This window comes from Euprymna scolopes, chromosome 16, assembly GCF_053919585.1.
Source record: "Euprymna scolopes isolate OS-2025 chromosome 16, ASM5391958v1, whole genome shotgun sequence".
Classification (NCBI taxonomy): Eukaryota; Metazoa; Mollusca; class Cephalopoda; order Sepiida; family Sepiolidae; genus Euprymna; species Euprymna scolopes.
This window is the reverse complement of record NC_136497.1, coordinates 109,582,158-109,600,479: the sequence shown is the minus strand read 5'-3', so window position 1 is coordinate 109,600,479 and position 18,322 is coordinate 109,582,158. Positions and strand designations below refer to the sequence as shown.

At 29.4% G+C, this 18,322-nt stretch overlaps 1 protein-coding gene across 7 annotated transcripts in view; it reads right to left on the bottom strand.

The window, feature by feature from the left end:
- LOC145296047 (regulating synaptic membrane exocytosis protein 2-like) overlaps positions 1-18,322 on the bottom strand; it is an 874,180-nt gene that overhangs the window by 322,552 nt on the left and 533,306 nt on the right. The window lies entirely within an intron of this gene.

The window sequence follows — 18,322 nt, the reverse complement described above, 5'->3', positions numbered from 1 at the left end:
ATATACATACTCTTATTTGTAGCTATCATGGTTTCTTAATGTTATAAATTTTTGCTTAGTTTAAATTGACTTATGACAGTTGAAACATAAAAATGCTTGGTGCCTATGTACAATAGCAGTTACACAGGTTGAAGAGAATCATTGGAAACAATGAGGCATAAAATTTCATATAGTATCATGTCATAGATTCATTATGATTTCAAATTACAAAAATTGTCAAACTGCATATTTTATCTTATTCATTTCTTTGTCGAATTTGTCAATAAATTTTACACAGAGAGGAACATATTTTCCTATGAAGATTTTCATGCCAGATCTTGTCAAAGGCCTTGGTGATATCTTGTGTTCTATAATTTTATCAATAGAATAAGTATTTTCTTTGTTCAAGCAAAATTTTAGATTTATAGTCTTAATATAAATTATTATTTTCTTTGCAAAATATAAAAACATATTTTGTGTGTCACTGCATGTATAAATTTAGATTTCATTTCTTTAAAAGTCTGTGCATCTATAACTCATGATGTTCATATTGGATAAACTCTTAAATTAGGCAAAAATAAATAATATTTTATTTTATGTTGGAACATGAAAATACCACTCATGATTAAATTAATTTAAACTTCACAAATAATTGTTCAGTGTTGTTTACAAACATGTCATTAAATCAAAAGTACAAATATAAGAGGCAGATTAAGAAATAAAATAAAAATATGCAAATATTCTAATTAAAAATTAAGTTTTGCTTAGTGTTTTGAAGAATTTACTTTTTGCAGAAGAGAAACTTTAAAATCATATTTAACGGTGAATAATGACACCAAATCACCAAAAATGTTAGTCAGCATCTTAAATTATAAGAATCAGATTTGGTTACATTATAATTTTTATTTAAAAAATTGAGAAAACTGTTTACAAATTAATATGTTACATTATAAAACTGTTGGCTTACATTTTGAAATTTAATTATATTGTGACTCAAGCTTAACATACATTTTCGACAAATTCCTTTTGCATGTACATTTATGAGAGGCAGTGCTAAGATGGTCAATTTTCAATTCCAATAAAAATTGAAAATAGCTATTTATAAAATAGTGTTAGTCCTAAAATTGAATAATAATAATTATAAACTGTTAAATATTATTGAATGGCTAGATACAAAACTACCATTACTTGGGAAGGTCAAAATTATACTATGTGATAGCTATTTTTTAGTTTTCCCTGTAGCCACAATATATATATATATATATATATATATATATATATATATATATATATATATACTAGCTGTATCCGGCCACGCGTGGCTGTGGCTCAGTTTGTTAAAATGGAACACATTCCTCAAGAAAAAAATTGCATTTTGTTCGTTTATTTACTTTTATTATTTTTTGCAATTTGCAATAAAAGTTGTTATTTTTTCCCCCAAAAAAAAGATTAATTTTTTACCATAAATTGTTAGGTGAAAGTTTTTTTTTCAGGAAAACTTGCACTTTTTTTTTTAAAGAAATTTGGCAGTAAACGTTTCTCTTTGAAAACGGAATTTTTATTATAAAAAGAACAGATGAATGCTTTACATGAACACTGTAAATAGTTATGTGAAAGTAGAGAAAAGTTTGATTCTTTTTTTCAAGAGAATGTACAATTTATTTTTTTTTTAACAGATGTTCAGAAAATAAACAGAAAAATACTTCCATCATTAATTATGCAAAAAAATAAATACAATGTTGATTTAGTTTTTCAACATTATGCTTATAAATTACGATAAAACTTGCTGAGTATGCGCTGTTTTACGGTTGTTGTAAAAATGGAACAGAAACTTAAATTTCGCTTCGTTTTAATCTTTCTTAATTTTTTAATTGTGCCCCCCAAACGAATATAATAAAAACAGTAACACTCAACAATTGTACTTTATGTATATAAAACACAAAATATTTATAAAAAAAAAGAAAAAAAAGTTAATAATGAAAGGGAAATAATTCCATTTTTAAACGAAAAAGTCAGTTTGGTATATCTTTTTGTTATTTTTTACATAAGTCCAGCTTACCATTCACATTGGAAATGTCGACATTTATAGGTTGTCGGGTACGTTTACAACAAATAAACACTCCAATCTAGTAGATGTATCAGAATTTTTGTAGAAATTTTACACCCCTATCACAAAACTGCGAATAAAATATAAAAAACTCGTAATTTCTCTTTTAAAAGTGGGTTGTTTATTTTCTTTATGGATTATACTTCCAAAATAAACTATTAAAGTTGTTTTAAAAGTAATAGAAATATTTTTTTTTATTTTTTAAAAAACAGTAATGAATTTTACGAACTCAATATTTTTCAATTTTTAAACTTTAAAATTCTATCCAAATTTTTCTATTGATTCTATTTTTACGATATTTTCAGGGTCAATGTGAAATTTTATGCTCTTTCCAATAAACTGAATATATTTTAGACAAACGTTTTTTTTTTAATTCACGCCCCCCCACCCATTTTCAAGTGTCTATTAAAAAGTAAATAATTAATTCACTCACCAAATATATATATCACAAATTGAAGAGAAAAGGTCAATAAGTAATATATTCAAATTTAAAACAAAAAAGTAGTGCTTTTTAGAAATTTACCTGTAAAGTTCGAAGTTTAAAACCTTTTTTTTTTAAACCACGTTGTTTGTTTTTGCTTTTGTTTTTTTATGAAACCTTGGTCCTTGCTCCTTTAATTGAAAAAAAAAATTAGAGCTTCAATTACATTTTTCGAGTAGTTATAAGTTTGGAAAGACAGGCGTTCGAATAATTCACGCCTCCCATTTTGAAATGTCTATTAAAAAGTAAATAATTTACTCACCAAAGTGTTATATATCACAAATTGAAGAGAAAAGGTCAATAAATAATATATTCAAATTTAAAACAAAAAAACGCAGTGTTTTTTAGAAATTTATCTGTAAATCCGAAGTTTAAAACCTTTTTGTAAAAAAAAACACGTTGTTTGGTTTTTTTTTTTGTTTTTTTTTAATGAAACCTTGGTCCTTGCTCCTTTAATTGAAAAAAAAAGAAATTAGGGCTTGAATTACATTTTTAGAGGAGTTATAAGCTTGGAAAGACAGGGTGGAATTATTCACTATTTTTCATGAAATTTCTGACACACCTACTAATCTACCCATGTTAAGAATGGCTTTCGGAATAGACACCCCTAACCTTGCCAGCATACCCGAAAAACTATAAAAGTTGATGTGTCGAATGTGAACGATGAGTTGGACGTAATGTAAAAATGTACCGAATTTAAAAGGGAATGAAATTCAAATTTCTGTTCCATTTTTACAACAACCATAAAGCAGAGCATTCTATGCAAATTTCAACTAACTTACTGTATTTTAAACTTTAAAAATCTATATCAACTTACTTACTGTATTTTAAACTTTAAAAATCTATTTTTTTTAAGCAAAAAAAAAAAAATTTAGGTTTGGCTATAAATTCCTAAACTCATTTCACCCTAAATAATTTAGGTGACTGAAATAGGAATCTAATTGAATCTTTAATTTTCTGAATAGTATGCGAGAATTCATTTTTCTTTGAGTTATATCAAATTCATTAATACGGACTTTAGGGGCTTTTTTCGTAACGTTACTGTAAAAATTATTTTTTATTGTTACAAATTACGATGCTTTATTTATATAAAAAATGCAAAAATAAATTCTTGCGTTTTTTATTTACTACTGAAAACCATAACTTTAGTGAAGGTATTTTTTGTTTAAACAAAATAAAACATTTTCACTAAGAGTTAAGTAAAAATAATTAGTTCATTATATTCTGCGATCATTATTTGATAAATACTGCAATTTTCATTATCAATAACCATGTGATTAAACCCATTGAAAATTTACCGATATTGTAAACACATTCTGTTTACATTAAGCCTGTAGTGTTTTTTTATTGATGCAGTGTTGGCAACTGAGATTTAAAAAACCCCACAAGATCAGGAGAAAGAAATGTCCATAAAATCGCTAGATTTTTAACTTTTATCATCTGAAATTTTCAAAAATCGCTAATCCCCCCCCTCCATATTTTAACTTCCCACCATAAAAAAATTATAAATATAGTATATTCAATATATAAAATGTTCCGTGTTTTCTCACTATATGTTTCTGGAATTATATTGAAGCGGTTAGCTCCACAGAAGGCTTACATATTTTATCAGCTAGTTTTACCTGCTTTTTCAATATAATTTTTAAAATAGCATTTAATTTTATGTTATATGTTTTTAAATATGATTTTTAAAAAAAGCATTTAATTTTATTTTGTACGTTTTTAAATATGATTTTTAAAATAGCATTTAATTTTATGTTTTTAAATATGATTTTTAAAATAGCATTTAATTTTATGTTTTCAATATAATTTTAAAACAGCATTTAATTTTATGTTTTATGTTTTTAAATATAATTTTAAAACAGCATTTAATTTTATATTGTATGTTTTTAAATATAATTTTAAAACAGCATTTAATTTTATGTTGTATGTTTTTAAATATAATTTTAAAACAGCATTTAATTTTATGTTTTATGTTTTTAAATATAATTTTAAAACAGCATTCAATTTTATGTTGTATGTTTTTAAATATAATTTAAAAAAAAAGCATTTAATTTTATGTTGTGTGTTTTTAAATATGATTTTTAAAACAGCATTTAATTTTATGTTGTATGTTTTTAAATATAATTTAAAAAAAAGCATTTAATTTTATGTTGTATGTTTTTAAATATGATTTTTAAAAAAACATTTAATTTTATGTTTTATATTTTTAAATATAATTTTAAAACAGCATTTAATTTTATGTTGTATGTTTTTAAATATAATTTTAAAACAGCATTTCATTTTATGTTGTATGTTTTTAAATATAATTAAAAAAAAAAAGCATTTAATTTTATGTTGTATGTTTTTAAATATGATTTTTAAAACAGCATTTAATTTTATGTTGTGTGTTTTTAAATGTGAGTTTTAAACAAGCATTTAATTTTATGTTTTTAAATATGATTTTAAAAATAGCATTTAATTTTATGTTTTATATTTTTAAATATGATTTTTAAAATAGCACTTAATTTTATGTTGTATTTTTTTAAATATGATTTTTAAAATTGCACTTAATTTTATGTTGTATGTTTTTAAATATGATTTTTAAAATAGCATTTAATTTTATGTTGGATATTTTTAAATATGATTTTTAAAATAGCACTTAATTTTATGTTGTATATTTTTAAATATGATTTTAAAAATAGCACTTAATTTTATGTTGTATATTTTTAAATATGATTTTAAAAATAGCATTTAATTTTATGTTTTAAATTTTTAAATATGATTTTTAAAATAGCACTTAATTTTATGTTGTATGTTTTTAAATATGATTTTTACAATAGCACTTAATTTTATGTTGTATATTTTTAAATATGATTTTTAAAATAGCATTTAATTTTATGTTTTATATTTTTAAATATGATTTTAAAAATAGCATTTAATTTTATGTTGTATATTTTTAAATATGATTTTTAAAATAGCACTTAATTTTATGTTGTATGTTTTTAAATATGATTTTTAAAAAAGCATTTAATTTTTAGTTGTATCTTTTTAAATATGATTTTTAAAATAGCATTTAATTTTATGTTGCATGTTTTTAAATATGATTTTTAAAATAGCATTTAATTTTTAGTTGTGTCTTTTTAAATATGATTTTTAAAATAGCATTTAATGTTATGTTGTATGTTTTTAAATATGATTTTAAAATAGGATTTAATTTTATGTTGCATGTTTTTAAATATGATTTTTAAAATAGCATTTAATTTTATGTTGCATGTTTTTAAATATAATTTTCAAAAAAGCATTGAATTTTACGTTGTATATTTTTAAATATGATTTTTAGAAAAGCATTTAATTTTATGTTGTATACTTTTAATATAAATGCTATTAAATATAAATTTTAAAATAGCATTTAATTTTATGTTATATGTTTTTAAATATGATTTAAAAAAAAGCATTTGATTTTATGTTGTATGTTTTTACGTATGATTTTTAAAATAGCATTTAATTTTATGTTGTGTGTTTTTAATATAAATGCTATTAAATATAATTTTTAAAATAGCATTTAATTTTATGTTTTATGTTTTTAAATATGATTTTTAAAATAGCATTTAATTTTATGTTAAACATAAACATTTTTGCAGAAGTATTAAAACAAGGTATAATTTATTCTCTGGATATCTAAAACCATAGAATAATTAATGTTATTCATATTATAACTAAATAAATAGTGAAAATTTAAATTTGTGTTGAAAAAACCAAGTGATTTAAAAAAAAATACATGTAAATGGAGATTTTGTATGATTTGTTTGTTGAAAAATTTACAAATAGAGTTTAATATTTATAGCAAAAGACAAACAGTAGAAGAATGCTGGAAGACATCACCTTAAAACAAAATTAGTAAGAATAGTAAAATCAATGAGTATTTAGACAATAGAATTATGATGATAATTTACATTTAGTTTGGAGATGAAGCCCTTCATTATTTTTCAACCCAACATGAACGAGTCCTTGTATCCTTAAAAGTATTTATATCATAGTGAGTAGGAAAAGCTTTTCTTACCTAATAATGAGATATACAATTAATTATAGGAAATATATATATAGTTTAAAAATATATATATAATTGCTTATCTGATATCAGAAGTTGAACACAGACAGAGAAAAACAGGAAATTCTTTTTATCAATTTCTATTTACCGATTTATCAGATCTACTGATATTTGGGCCTGACTTTGAAAATATGGCAACTTTATGTTAGACACACACACACACACACACACACACACACACGCGCGCACACACACACACACACACACACACACACACACACACACACACACACACACACACACACACACACACACATGTATGTGTAGAGTGAAAAATCAATCTGTGATTTTATTGCTATTTAAAGTGCTTCTCTGCTAAAAATGATGAATTCCTTCACATTTGAGAAATAAAAAAGAGTCCCATAGAAAAACCTGTAAAATGATAGGTATTATTATTATTATTATTTAAATTTTTATATTTGAAACAGTCATCTGTCTTCATTAAAAATATACTTTTTGAATGAACTTTTATGAAAATCAAATTTTCAACTTTGTACAATGCTCATTTTAAATGTTCTTAAATAATGTTTCCTCATCATAACGTACACGTCGGTTCACACAAAATCATTATCCTAAATAAGAAAGAGAATTTTTACTGGTTAATATCAACAATGTAGCCGTATTCGTCTTGTTGTTATGCACAAATAATTACTTCAACTAACAAGCACTCATGCTAAAACAAGATTCTTCTCAATTTGTATAAAAAAATTATATTAAAAATATTTGCATCAGCTTTCACACCTGGTTTGTGTTTTTATTTACAAATTTTCAAATTATATTTTATTATAATAGTGATGATGTGACAGTCTGTAATCTAAGCTATATCACAATTTCTTCAGTTTTTCAAGATGATTTAAAAATTTTATCATGAATTAATACTCCACCTTTAAGAAAGAACTATGAGTGGCATATCAAGTAGTCCTGCATTTTAAACTACAAATAGAAACTACAAATGTTACCCTGTCTTCTGCTCATAAATCACTGTCTCTAGCATTCAAGAAAAAAACACCAAAGCCGGTATACAATAACGGTATCTATTAATCATCACGGAATATGTTGTGGATGTATTATATATCAGAGAAGAAGATAACATTGTTGCTGATTGTATATCTTGACCAAGGTGTGCAGTGACCATTTGACCCTCTGATTTACCAGCTATCTGCAAATCACAGAAAACTGATGAGGAACTTATAAAATACAGAAGTCAGTTGAAAACTTATGAAATACAAGGGTCATCCATCTGGTGTGTATCAACATCTACCCTCAGAACCTACATACCTGAATCACTACGAAGGAGGATCTTTGACATTTAGGACCTACACTAACAACCAAGTTAATAAAATCAAGATATTTTGGGGCAGATATGGATAGAAATATACAAACTTAGACTTCAATGTCAGCAACACAAAATCTCCAGGCACACTAAAACAGAAACTACACCATTCTCCTTACCATCTGGGAGATTCAAGATATTCATATTGACATCAACTACATATGATGGTATGTACACATCTCCAGCTAGATATGTACTTACATACTTACATGCACTGATAGAGCAAAAAGATGGGTAGAAGCCACACCTCTATAGAAAACATTTGTCTCTACCATCTCATTAGCCTTCTTGAATACATGGATCTCCTGCTTTTGGGTTCGATTATACATGATAACAGATTGTGGAAGCCAGTTTGAGAGTGAACCTATCCACAATTATTAAATTCCACAGATTCCACTCAATGGCATATCCTCAAACTAATGGATTATTGAAAGGTTACACTGAACTTAAAGACATGGCATGAAAGCGGAGTTGGTTGGGTGCACTACCAATCATACTACTTGGGATTGGAAATATGCCCAATGACAAAGGTTTTTTCCCAGCCATCATGGTTATGGGAACCCAACTACTACTGCCAAAACACATAATGGACCAAAAAATCTGGATCTACATGGACATGGCATAAGAAAATTTGCCAAAGGAATACAAAAGTTGAATACGGCTCTACTTTCAGAAGGACAGCTACATACAAAACAAAAAGTATTTATACCAGAAGATCTGAAATCAGCAACCCATGTGCGGCTCTGAACAGATAGAATTTGAAAACCACTGAAAACTCCATTTCCAAATAGACACACCACCTGTAGAGAAACAAACAGTGTCAATAGAAACCAGTTAAATTTAGTGGTACCAACAACAACAGTACCACTAGTGATAAAAACACCAAATGGTGGACAGTCTTACATTGGGAGACATGGAGCGCACTAGACACACCACAAGAATCTACTGTCATAAGGTCAGGCAGACATGTTTGCTTTGCGAAACACAATAACCATATCGACTACACATAAAGGATTCAATAACAAAAAAGTAATCTTTCTATAAAATGTTCATGCTTTCTCATAAAAGCCTACGACATAACAATAGAAAAAAAAAAAAATTAAATACACCCCACTAGTGATGAGTAATCTCAACAGATGTTCTCACAATAGCTCCACTATTTCAGGTGACAATGTATTGTGGGGATTTATGAATAAATAATAAAATTCCCAATCAGATGTTGACTCATCGGCTGTTACATATAAAGTGTTCAAAAACGTCTCTGCGCATCAGCTCCATGCATACTTCCAGTCAGCAAAAAGAAAAATAGTCAAAAAATGAATCTGGCCAATGGGAAGAGTACATGCCTAAAATAAAATATGAACAGCTGATGTGTTGTTCGAACCAGTTGGGAAATGTAAATAGCCGAGTTTTTTTTCTGAACCAGAGAAATAAGAAAACAAACATCAAGTGAGAAGAAAAATCAGCTTTCGAAGTTAAAGCCAACAACACTTTTCTGCTAACAACTGCTACAAAGATCTCCCCCACCACTCTTATAAGCAGTCGTCTTTCAATTCCTTTCTTTCTGTTTTCCTTTCAAGCATATTACTAGTATAAAACTGAACTTTTGAACACTCACATTTAAGCCAAGATTTTACTGTGTATAAAAGTTGTCTCAAACGTTAAATGTTCCTTGTTTGTCTTTATATGGAATTCATATTGAATTTTTTAACACATAACCCACACTCATAACCGTATAGGAGTGAGCAAATTTATTTACTACACTCTAATATACTGAATTCAATCTATGGTTCATAGAATGATTTCTTGGATGCATTAAAAAACAACAACAGAACCAAATAAGAATTTGTTGTCTACTTTGTTTAGTGAAGCTTAAATAGTTGAAAGATTTAATTGATAATAATGAGCAGATTAGCAGATCCACATAGAAATTTCACCTTTTTCTTCATCTTTTCTGTTAATGATCATATTATGTTTAGAAAAAAATGTCACCTTCCTCTTTGATAAAAACAATTGTTATTGTCAGCTAAATATTTTTAAATAAATAAAACGAAAGTTTCTTCTTTGAAAGTTGTTACAATTTCAGTATTTTAAAACAATAAATATTTTTTCTTCTTATCATAAAACTGTCAGCTGAATATTCTATATAAATAAATAAAATGAATACCACTTTTTAAATTTATTTTAAATTTTAACAATTAGATGTGTGTGCATTAAAAATATGTTAAAATAAAAATGCCAACAGGGCAATAGAATTAAATTTTGGAGCAATTCATATTGAATTGGGTAAAATAGAATATTTTTACATAGGTGACTGATTTCTTTGGCAATCAGGCGATTTCATTTGGTAAAAAGGATGTGAAAAGTGATAACATATATACAAACATGAATAAGCATGTTATTATACAGCAAATAGGTAAACCAACAGTGAATAGGAATTGTGTACTAATCTATTCAGCTTTATTACATATGGATTAGCAACAAGGATATTTTTGGGGTAAGAAAATAGCAGGGTTAACACAATACCGAATCTATGAAAGAAAATGCCAAAATTTCCATCATAGCTTTTAGAAGATTTTTCTATTCTCTACTCAGTGGTGGTGTGCTATATAAAAACTGTGAAATAATTATAAATACCTAAACCTTCCATTCCTGAAAAAAGTAATCAAAATACTAGTAATTTAATACTGTAATTCATTTTACATGACTTTCAGGGAACGTAAAAATTGCAAAACATGTTCTTTTAGATGATAAATGAAAATAAAATTTCAGACATTCAAGTTTTCTCAAAATTATCTTAAAATAAAACTGGAAGAGTGGACCATAAAGTTTTTGTTAAACATTTCTGGTAGCAGTATGGAATTCAATTTTGTAAGAAAAAAATTTACATCATTTCAATTAGATCTACACTTGATATTAGTAAAACTACTTTATTATTTTAAAAGATATTTGATAAGATTGACAAAAATATAAATATATACTGAAATATTTATAACATTATGAAGTTATGTAAACTTATATAAACATAATAATATATATATTTATACATTACATCAAAATTTGTCCATATGCCATAGGCTATTATATATATATATATATATATATATATATATATATATATATATATATATATAGACTTATATGTAATATACTGAGTTTGTGTAATTCAGTAAAATTTCATATACCAATAGGTTTTAAGCCAAAAATGATTAAGCTAAAGATTAAGCTACAAAATTATCAAATTTCATAATTGAGGATTAATATACTGTGTGTGCAAAATCAAGACTTTAAGACAAGGTGTTGATGGCAACAAAAAGTGTATTTCATTTTACGTTACAATTGTTTCAATGTCTAGTTTGACAATTTAAAGCATTATATCGTTTGAAAATTTTCAAAAACCAGCATTTTTTCAGACTTTATGAATAAACACACTTTAGGAAATGTAGCATTTTTTGAATAGAAAGAAAAAAGGTGTGTGGGGGGGAGGAATCCCTAACAGGAAAGGTATGCGAGAAACATTTACCTTGGTTGTGCTTACGGAAAAGCCCATTTAAATATTAATGTATCGCCTAATTTTCATATCCATATTTAAGAACAGAGTTATGTGAAGTTTTTACGCCATATAAAAATTTTTTTTTAAATATATCCCATTTGTTGGGTTCCTAAATTCGTTTATTTCCCAATGACTGATTTTTTGTAAAAAGAATTTTTAAAAGTTTGGTATCTATATTTATATTATGGCTGTAACAACCTTGTAAAGATGTTACGGTTAGTTTTAGATCCGTATTAGTGGCAAGTAATGTTTATATATTATCATTCTATTGGTACATGGATTAATACCATTTCCGGTTTAGAATTTGATTGAATATGAGAATAAAGTAATATTAGTGTATTAAATATACATGAACCGAAAACACAAACGGCCTGAATTACCTCCCTTTAACTATTATAAGAAACAAAATCGACCCAGTTTCAAACAGAATTAACTAGCAGTACTTAACAACTTAATTGGATTATCTCCCTTCAAATATTCCTAAGCAATGACATAAAACATTTCTCAAGTAAAACTATGAATCTTCAGACAGTAAACTATGAATCTTCAGACAGTAAATAGTTTAGAACACTTCACCCGAAATGTCCTACAACTACTATATTTAATACACTCATTTTACTTTATTCTCATATTCAATCAAATTCTAAACCGGAAATGGTATTATATTCATGTACCAATAGAACGATAATATATAAACATTACTTGCCACTAATATGGATCTAAAACTAACCGTAACATCTTTACAAGGTTGTTACGACCATAATATAAATATAGATACCAAACTTTTTAAAATTCTTTTTACAAATATTCAGTCATTGGGAAATAAACGAATTTAGGAACCCAACAAATGGGATATATTAAAAAAAAATTTTTTAAATGGCTTAGCGCTCCCCGTAAAAACTTCACATAACTCTGTTCTTAAATATGGATAGGAAAATTAGGCGATACGTTAATATTTAAATAGGCTTATCCGTAATCACAACCAAGGTAAATGTTTCTCGCATACCTTTCCCGTTAGGGATCCCCCCAACCTTTTTTTCTTTCTATTCAAAAAATGCTACATTGCCTAAAGTGTGTTTATTCATAAAGTCTGAAAAAATACTGGATTTTGAAAATTTTCAAACAATATAATGCTTGAAATTGTCAAACTGGACTTTGAAACAATTGTAACGTAAAATGAGATACACTTTTTGTTGCCATCAACACCTTGTCTTGAAGTCTTGATTTTGCAAACACAGTATATATATATATATATATATATATATATATATATATATATAAAAGTTCCATTAAATACTTTTATATGCAAAATCCGATCCCGCATTTTGCTAATTCCTGCCCTCTGATGAGAAGGAGAGTATTTCTTCGAAACTCCGCGGATTAAGGACTATCCACTTATCTTGTGCTTCCTTTTTTAAAATTAAATATGTTTTTAACTCTTTTTCAAGATATCTTATAACATGTTTTATTAATCATGTGTTCATATATATATATATATATATATATATATATATATATATATATATATATATATATATTGATTAGTTTTTCATATTTTGTTTCTATCAAAATATGTGTGTTTAGGAAAAGACAAAATGTAATTCAAATTATCTGCCTTAGGAATAACAACCATTTGATTAAGAAAAGCCTATTATAACAGATAACATGGTCTTCCTACTATTGTATTTTTCTACACAATATACTTAACTAGTTTTAAGTCTTTTCTACATTGATTTTTATAGGATTAGAATACAAACATTAGTTTAAATTTTTTTTTAGAAGATGGTTAAAAAAGACTTAAAAAATATTATAATATTGCCGTTCCTGTTCATACTGTGGGCGCCAAATCAAAACACATGTAGCCATAATGTTTAAAAAAATAAACAGGAGGAAAATATCTAAATTTAAAATTCTATTCATTCCCCTAAAAACAAATAGTGATTGTGTTGGAGTTTGAAAACAAATGCGAGATTGACCTAATGTAACAGAAAAATAATAAGAATTAACAGTGACACTCCGAACACAAAACATGTGTAGTAATAAAAAAAGGAAACTGTCTTTAAAAATAATTCTTTCCTTAAAAAACATTCTAAACACAAATTCAATTAGACAAGATAGTTAAGACTAAAAGTAAGACTGAAGCACAGATTCGCAGGATAAGTAAATTAATAAAAATGAAAAATTTTTGTTGTAGATATATAATAAAAAAAAGTTTCTGTGGTGAGATTTATTTCAGAAATTTGTTATCTCCATTTTAAATATGGCCACCTCTCTTCTTCTCCAACTTGAACTTGGCGCTTGCCTCGTGATTGGCTGATATAAACGGTTACGTCACACCCTGCCTACCCCTCTTCCTCATGCATCACTGACTGCCTGTTTCTCCTGCTACAATATTAGGAGGCATCGCATGCGGTTCTAACCACACATGCTGTGAACAAAAAAAAAGAAAGTAATAACATAAAAAAAATTTAAATGGTGTTGCCAATGATCAGTTAGAACCCGGCAGGTGTATGAAATGCCCCTGCCTTGTTTTTTTGTTCAGATAGATTTTTTTTTAAGGCACAATTCGATATCTGAGCAAGCAAACAAATTTTGCTATGTGGTGCTCATCTTGCCTCAGGACATAATCGCTGAGGTAAGAGAAGTAATTATTTCTCCTCCCATCGAAAAACCATATGGCATTCTCCAGGAGAAAGTCACAATTGCTGCTAGAGTTTCTATAAACAGGTGCATTTTGCAGCTGTTGGACCAGGAAACTCTAGGAAATAGTATGCTGTCCCAGTTCCTAAAACGTTTTGCAGAAATTAGTTGAGGGAGCAATGGATAAAAGCATCATAAAACATATCTTTCTCCAGATAATATAAGGTCGCCATTGCTGCACAGCACGATTCTACATCTGTAATGCAGGTGGCAGTAACAGCAGACCATATAGCCAACATATTGTCCAGCCAGTCACCAGCTGTGGCCAGTGTACACATGTTGAATAAGGATGCTCTGCTCACAAAACTTATTTGGGGACAACAGCAGATGGAAGCCTAAATGGACCAGATGGCTAAGGGATTAGCGAGGCTAACCTTAAGGGGGAAGCAAAGATGCCTACAGCCATGCTAGAGAACGAAGTCAAGATAGGATGTGATAAATTCTTATATCCCACCTTGCACTCCAGGAAAAGCCTAAACTGACAGAAGAAAGTGGCATCAACTGGTCTCCTACTGCATGTGGTAGGTAGAAACTTGGGAATGTCCTTTTTAGTGAACAGTGAGGCACAGGTGTCTCTCATTCCCGCAACTAAAGCCGACAAGAAATCTCCCTGTAAGTTCACACTACAAGCCGCAAATGCCACATATATGGGGAGAGGTGTATGAATCTCAACTTGGGCTTGCATAGAGTATTTCCCCACATTTTTATAGTGGCCAATGTAGACAGTGCTATCTTAGATATTGATTGCCTACAAGCGTTTGCTCCGGTTGTTGATATCACAGACTAGTGTTTAAAAGATCCAAAGACACAACTGACAGCAGTCATGGCTGGTACTCCATTATATTCAGCAGTGGCACACACAGGCCAGGACAATGCTTTTCTAAGAATCCTGAAAAAGTATCCTTCAATTTCGGTCCTCTCCTTTCATAAGTAAGTTTTTCCCCACTCCATCACATGCTATATTGAAACAAATGACTCACCCGTCCATAATAAAGCTAGGCACTTAGCACTGGAAAAGATAGCAGCTGCTAAGGCAGAATTTCAGCAAATGATGAAGTTAGGCATAGTTCGCTCTTCAAAGAGTGACTGGGCTTCACCTCCTTATTTAATCAGCAAAGGCCCAAACACATAGTGGACATGACGAGACTACAGAGCACTGAATATTGTTACTACACCTGATAGGTATCCAGTGCAACATATCTGGCATAATCACGTTGACACACTGTCAGATCATCAGTTAAGCAATGTTAAGCTTGGTTAGTACCAGATGGGTGACCATTTGGGAATTCTAGGCGATTTATGTGCTCTCCGCTTACCTCAGCATTGCAATTGATATTTAACAATATCAACTCAGGAGAGGTTTCGGATTTGTGCACAACTCTTGCTACAAAAATTTCATGCGCAGGCACCCTTACAGTGGGTATCCATAATCTGTCAAGATTGTAGGAGCCTTAACCACATATCCAGGACATAACAGCAGTGGCTCAAAATATTAAGTTTTTTTACAAAGTTGGACTTGATTTGAGCATATCACCAAATACCAATGGAGCCCGAACACATTCCCAAAACAGCCATCATCACACCATTCGGGATGTTTGAATTTTTACGAGTTCAAAATACAGTACAAACATTTCAAAGATTTATAGGTATTGTCGGATTTACCATTTGTTTGTGCATCTATTGATGATGTGCTCATTGCTAGTTGCAATATGCATGAGCACATCGATAATGTGTGACAGGTATTTGAATGGCTGAAGCGTTTTCGGTCAATCCAAAGTCACATTTTTGGGACACCATATCTCGGAGGAAGGAATTTCCCCATCACTGGAGACAATCAGGTCCATTCAAGATTTTCCTATTCCTGTTACCATGAGACACTTGCACCAATTCTTAGGGCAAGTAAACTTTTATCGTAGGTTCCTCCCTCATTGTATCCAATACTTTTGTCATTGATGAACATGTTGACAAGTGTGAAGAACGGTAACGTTCACACTTTCAGAGTATGCAGTAGAGGCGTTCAACAAAGTTAAGTCTATTTTGGAGGAGACTGTAAAATTGTCTCACATCCAACCCAACCATGAACTGTGCTTGACAGTAGATGCATCTGCAATTGGTATAGAAGCTGTCCTGCAACAAGCTGGCATGCCAAAGAAGCAGACAATATTCCAGCAGACACTGTATCATAAGGAATTAACTCCTGGTTGGAACCTTCCAGTGACATCGACATTTTGTCTTAGGAATAACAGAAAGATGAGAATCTACAATAACTTCTTCAGAACAATGCAACGTCATTGCATTTGGTAACAATTACTAACCCCACCAGCAACAAAAATTCATGTATGACACAAGCACGAACAAACTGTATCCATACATTCCAGCATCTTTACACAAAACCATATTTAGCGCAGTGCATTGTCTATTGCACCCTGGAGCCAATGCATCGCTAAGGCTATTAACTGACATTTGGCTGTGAATCAAAGCAGATGTGAGAGTGTGGCCAAAAAGGCAAGGTCACTCACTCAAGCTCCTCTAGTTCCCAGTCCCAAACAAGAGATTTGAACACATGCACATCTACATCACTGGACCATTGTAAAAACATGTGGAAGTCAGTGTTATCTGCTGACATGTATTGACAAGTTCTTTCGATGGTTCAAGACCCTAACCATGCTAGACATGACAACATATATGACTGCCAGAATATTTCTCGCTGGTTGGGTGGCAAGATTTGGTTTCTCAGAGAATATTAAGAGATACAGAGGTCAACAATTTGAGTCCAAACTATTCCACAAACTCTCAAAACTTTTAGGCACCATGAACATCCATACTACAGTGTATTATCCTCAAGCAAACGACATGGTCGAGTAATTGCATCACAACTTGAAGGTTTCTTTACAGGCACAGCTTACTAAAATTTAAATTCAAAGTGGTTAGAACACCTTCGACTAATGCTATTGAGGTTGCACACCACCATAAAGAAAGACATGGAATGCTCAGCAGCTGAAGCCCTGTATGGAACCACAGTATTTTTTTAAAGCCCGCAAAAATGTTTGGGATGTAACGTCATTTGTCAACAGACTAACAGAAAAAATGATTGAGATGGCATATTCTCCATCAGGGGAACATAAGAATACAAAAATATATGTACCCAAGCAGCTGAAGATTTGTATGCATGTATTTATCCATGATACAGCTGGGGTGCATTCTTTGCAACCACCATATCGTGGTCCCTTTAGAGTAATAAAGAGACACAAGAAGTTCTTCAAAGTTTTTATTAAGAATAAACAAAACAAAATATGTTCATAGACAGGATGAAACCTGCAGTATTGGAGGACACTTACTTAGAAGTAACACTCCCAAATATTGTGACACCCGAAAAATGTGCTCAGCAGAAAAAGGACACGTTCAGGCAGATATGTAAGATGGCTAGTCCATTTTAAAAACTTTGTATGTCAATGAATGTGAAATGAAGGTTAATTCTCAGATACTCTGTATTTTGAAGGGAGTATTGTAAGGGAATTAGGAAAACAACACCGGTTGTAGATACATTGGTGAGTGTTTTCCTTTAGCTTGGACAGCAGAGAGAGATTCAAAAACAGGTTCTCCCGTACAGTGAAACAAAACCCATGTGAGAAAAAGCCTTACATTGGAGGGACATATCCATCCTATCAATGATAGAGGTCTCCACCTAATGGGTGAGTTATGAACATTTGTATTGCTCAGTTGTGTTACTTGTCAATATTGCATTTGCCAATGTGTTAATAAATGTCTATATTTGTTCTTGGGTTCCATCTAGTTAGTCATTATTAGGACAACAGCATATTCTTTTCATTGTTTTGACTCTCGAGTGTGTATCTGTTTATATCTTATATGCTTTTATATACAGCGATGTGGTTCTCAGTTGATTAACTGTGTCGAACTGTGTAGGATATATACTTGAGAGTCAAAACAATGTTAAGAATATTCTGTTGTCATATCCCTAGTCATTATATGTAATTATTGCTTGTGAAGTACTTTCTGCTTCAGATTAATTTAACTGTGCGACAGCAATACGTTTGAAAATGTTATAATTTATACATTTG